Below are 5,000 nucleotides of genomic sequence, written 5' to 3' on the forward strand. Positions count from 1 at the left end.
GAGAGAAAGGCTTCTGGCTCCGAGGGTTGCACTTTGGGCTGTAGTTTGGCTTTGGAAAAGGATTATGGGGGAGCAGTTTATGGTTTGGCAGAGAGGGTGAATATCGTTTTGAGAAACCACAAAGGCACACAATCCCTCCTCTATTTCACTGGTTTATTCACTAAGTAAAAGTCTTGCTAAACCAATGGAGCCGGTACTGTCCGTCCATGGCGTCTTATAACACTGGTGGATTGTGGGAACTAAAGAGATGCCATATTACCATTTCAACTAAGGTGTCACTGATTAAGATGTAAAAACCGCACGTTTTACACGAGTACTGTATTATCAAAGATGTTTCCTTTCTGTGAGAACTTTGAAGTGATTTATATGTTGAAACTAAGTCAGCATCTGGGCTTCTTTGAAAAGTTACAGAATAATAACAGCATTGACTTTTTACTATTTTCCTAAACACTTCCCTTACTGAGAGAGTACAGTAATAACATTATCTTATTCATTTATGAAATGTTCTTAGTAAAACCGTTACCTGGTCCTGTATTGACAAAGTGTCTCAGAAAATATTGCTGATCTAGGATCAGTGTAGCCTGTTAGATCATAATGAATAAGATTACAATGGACAGGTGGAACCTGATCCTAGATCAGCACTCTTCCTCTGAGACGCTTTAGAATACAGGCCCTGCTCTATAACCTGAGAGTTGCTTTGGCATTAGCAGTGTGTTGGTCTTGATATCTACTTCCTTCCTCTCTGTATTGAAGGTATGTATGAGTGGGAGCAGAGATATACTCAGTTACTAGTTCACAGGGGTTTCATGTTCAAAGTGTCTGAGTATGGGTCATAAGAGGTAACCCCTTAAGTTGTACTAAGTTCTCTCTCTCTCTCTCTCTCTCTCTCTCTCTCTCTCTCTCTCTCTCTCTCTCTCTCTCTCTCTCTCTCTCTCTCTCTCTCTCTCTCTCTCTCTCTCTCTCTCTCTCTCTCTCTTCTCTCTCTCTCTCTCAAACTAAAGACATTATAACAAATTGACATTATAAATAGTTTATTAGTAACTTGTAACTGATGTAGTTGTTTTAAACCTTCCTTTATGTGAATAACATACCAGAAACTAGAAGTCAGTCAGCAATAGAAAACCACGGTTACAAAAATAAGAGGATATACATCATGTAGGTGACTTCCTTCCGTTCCAGAAGGAGAGTACATCTTGGAATCTTGTAATATACAAAACATAATCCCAGTCACTGTCCTCGGAATCCGATGGAAAAATCAAGAAGCATCCGAAATGATTGGGAGGATTCCAAACCGCTTGTCATCCAAAATCATGGGAGTAGTCTTGTAGTCAGAAGTCCTTTATATAAAGACTGCAACTCCCATTGTCCTCCAGTATCCAATCATATACCTCTCTTCTTCTCCCAGTTGGCGTAGTCACGTTATTTGACACCTGTCAATCATCAAATCGAAGCCACACCCACTCCTAATACCGAAATCCTTATTTGCATCTTCCAGAAACATCATTCCCGATTCTGGCAATATTTTGACGTTATCAAAATGATTGATTTTTGAAGGTTCGTCTTGTGGGAAGATCTAGAATATAACATATAGAATATGTTCTCTGTCCTCTGTCCCCACTTCTCTTGTTGCCATCACACACAACGTGGCTGAAGTTCATATCTCAGTCTGAGAAACATGAACGTTTCTGTTGAAAAGATGTTCTCTTCCCTCTTCCTCTCTTTCACTCTTCTCTCTTTCATCCATCTGTCTTCACCTTACGCCTGATGGGAGGTGAGAAATAGGTACGAAATGTTAGCTTAGCCAATCAGACAATACAAGTCATCCCCCCAATGTCAAATGTTCACCACTTAAAACAATGAATCTTTAGCACCCCCATATTTCACCACCAAATACAGCCTCCATACCCAATGTAATCAGCCAAGGCACCAGTCACCAATTAAAACCACTTCCTAATTTCACCCCTCTTCCTGTTCGATTGATACTAGTCTCTGATTGGCGATTCCCATGATTGCCGTTTAAACCCAGATCATTGATTGGCCGTAGTGCTAATGCCTACCGTAATGACACTAATAAACACTCATGTTTTTCCACATGCCCGAGAAAGGTATGAGAAATTCTTTGAGGTTTTTGAGCTTTTTACGTTTCCTCCCTTTACCCTTGGTCCTACTGGGTCCTGTGAATGAAGGGGGAGGAGGGGGAAGATGGGGGTCTATAAAGAAAAAAGGGGAATGAAAAAAGGAGTGGAATACCCTGAGGGAGAACCATTTAAATTCCTCAACTGTTATCAGTTTATATCAGTGTAGAGAGACACTCTCAGACAGTAGCTGACGCACACACTGTCAGCAGTAGAGTAGAGCAAGATATTTACCATTGTCTGTATCGTAGAGGTCCTTGATGTGTCGTTTGGAGGTGCATATACACTCAAGGTGCTCCTCCAGCCGCACCAGCACCTCCTTCAGTTTAGGACGCCTCCTCACATACTCCACCTTAGCCACCTGGAGAGGGAGGGTGGAGGGAGGGTGTGAGGGAGGGTGTGAGGGAGGGAGGGAGGGAGGGAGGGAGGGGAGGGAGGGAGGGAGGGGAGGGAGGGAGGGAGGGAGGGAGGGAGGGAGGGAGGGAGGGTGAGGGAGGGGAAGGAGGGAGGGAGGGATCAGAATGAGTTCTGTAGAATCCCCTCTTTTCGAGGTAATGGAAGGATACAAAAACTTGACACACACCCTTGTACACTAACACATACACACACACACACACACACACCCTCGTACACTACACACCCTCATACACTGACACACACACACACCCCTCGTACACTAACACACACACACACACACACACGTAAGCAAGCACACACACATTAGTGTTCGCTCAAAAAGTGAGCCACGCCTGCTAGAGCTTCAGGACTGATTGTACAAGCCTCTCTTCTCTTTCAAGTCTGAACATACACACAGACACACACACACACACACACACACACACAGACACACACACACACACAGACACAGCACACACACACACACACACACACACACACACACACACACACACACACACACACACACACACACACACACACACACACACTCAGAAAGGTGCTGCCTTGTTACAACATGAACCAGAGGAGCACAGCAGAGACAGTAACACTGTTATTGGTACAGAGGTTCAGGTGAGGTAAGGCATCTCAATAGTGTGGACTGGAGACGCTCCCTGTCCATGTTCTAATTAAGGCTGTTTCTCCTTGTGTCATTTCCTTCATCTGATTCTGCACTGATAGGAAACAACTGGACAGATGCCATGCTACTTACTTTCCCTGTGCTTACAGGGCAGTGTACAGGTGTAGGATCTGAATTTGATCACTCTTTTGTGGCTGAGAATTTAAAAAGGCTTCTAAAGTTTGGAATTTCCACTTTAAAATGTCAGGCTTGATTTTTCCTTACAAAAAATGTATCAACCCCTAAACATAATAATTCACATTTCCTGTTGCTGACTGGTTATTTTCCTGCTGTTGCAAACTGGCTCAAATTAAGATCCTACATCTGTGTGTGAAAGGGAGGAGACATGGAGAAGAACCCATTTTAGGCTCTACTGAGATGCAGCCTGAGGGAGTTTCTAAGTCTCCTACCTGTCAAATGAAATACAGGGAATGAGACACGAGTCAACTCAAAGGTGTGTAACACGAGGTGTGGTAGGGTTCTCAGTAAACCACCAGGTCTAATTAATATGATCATGTCCTTCAAGCTGTTAGTTCCCCAGAAAGGCATCATAAAGTCAGACATAACAATGGAACCTTTGTCTCTCTCCCACCAGTGGAAACTGGAATGGAGGGAAACAGACAGTGGACACAGAGAAACCATGGGAGATTAATACACAGAGCCAAGACCAGTATGAGCCATTGAAAAACAACTGTCTGCTGTTCTGGTACTGGTGAATGGTTTCTGGAAGAGCAGAGATGGGCAAGCTAGCATGCACGTGCACACACACATTCACACACCCTCGAAGGCTTCTCCTGGACATCACACAGCGTGTGAAAGTGTGTGCGCGTGCATGTGTGTGTGTGTGCATACATGTGTATGTGTGTGTGTGTTTCCTCTCCATAGTTCTGTCTCTGTAGTTGAGTCTCAGGATATACGGGAGACTTATCTTTTGATTTCCTCTCTGTCAAAGACAAAGAGAAAGAAAGAATGAAGAAAAGGAAAAAGAATGAAAGAGAGAGAGACCCTTTCATCTGATATTGAGTATCAAAAGGGGATCAAATCTGCGCTCTCTCTTCTCTCCTCATCTGTCCATTCCTCTCATCCCTCTGCTCTCTCTATCCCTCTCTTCTCTCCTCATCTGTCCACTCCTCTCATCCCTCTGCTCTCTCTATCCCTCCCTTCTCTCTTCATCTGTCCATTCCTCTCATCCATCTGCTCTCTCTATCCCTCCCTTCTCTCCTCATCTGTCCATTCCTCTCATCCCTCTGCTCTCTCTATCCCTCCCTTCTCTCCTCATCTGTCCATTCCTATAGTCCACATCACATTCTCACATCCCTTCTCTCCTCATCTGTCCATTCCTCTCATCCCTCTGCTCTCTCTATCCCTCCCTCTCTCCTCATCTGTCCATTCCTCTCATCCCTCTGCTCTCTCTATCCCTCCCTTCTCTCCTCATCTGTCCATTCTCTCATCCCTCTGCTCTCTCCATCCAACCATGCCTCACCCTTCAAAAACACTGCTTCTCTCTTTCTCACTCTCTTTCTGTACATTTAAGCACAGTTAGATTTCCTCAATAGTTACAACTCTTATTTGCAGGGATATCTCTATGACCTTTGACCCTCTATTTCTGCATGTGGTCTCTATCTGAGGTCTACAACAGATAACACTGCCTCAGCGAGCTCAGTTCAGATCAGATTGCATTCATTAGGAACTAAACATAATAGCATTTACCTAAACAAGGAGGGACGACTTCAGCACCCAGAAATAACAACTTCTTCCTCTGTGTGAACTGTCTGAGGAACAGCTAAGCC

The 5,000-nt window shown here is 44.1% G+C and overlaps 1 pseudogene; it reads right to left on the reverse strand.

Annotated features, from left to right (window-relative positions):
* Window positions 1-1,020: 1,020 nt before the first annotated feature.
* Window positions 1,021-5,000, reverse strand: part of LOC127931936 (platelet-derived growth factor subunit A-like) — a 13,517-nt pseudogene continuing 9,537 nt past the window's right edge.

The sequence above is a fragment of the Oncorhynchus keta genome, chromosome 10 (assembly GCF_023373465.1).
Source record: "Oncorhynchus keta strain PuntledgeMale-10-30-2019 chromosome 10, Oket_V2, whole genome shotgun sequence".
NCBI lineage: Eukaryota > Metazoa > Chordata > Actinopteri > Salmoniformes > Salmonidae > Oncorhynchus > Oncorhynchus keta.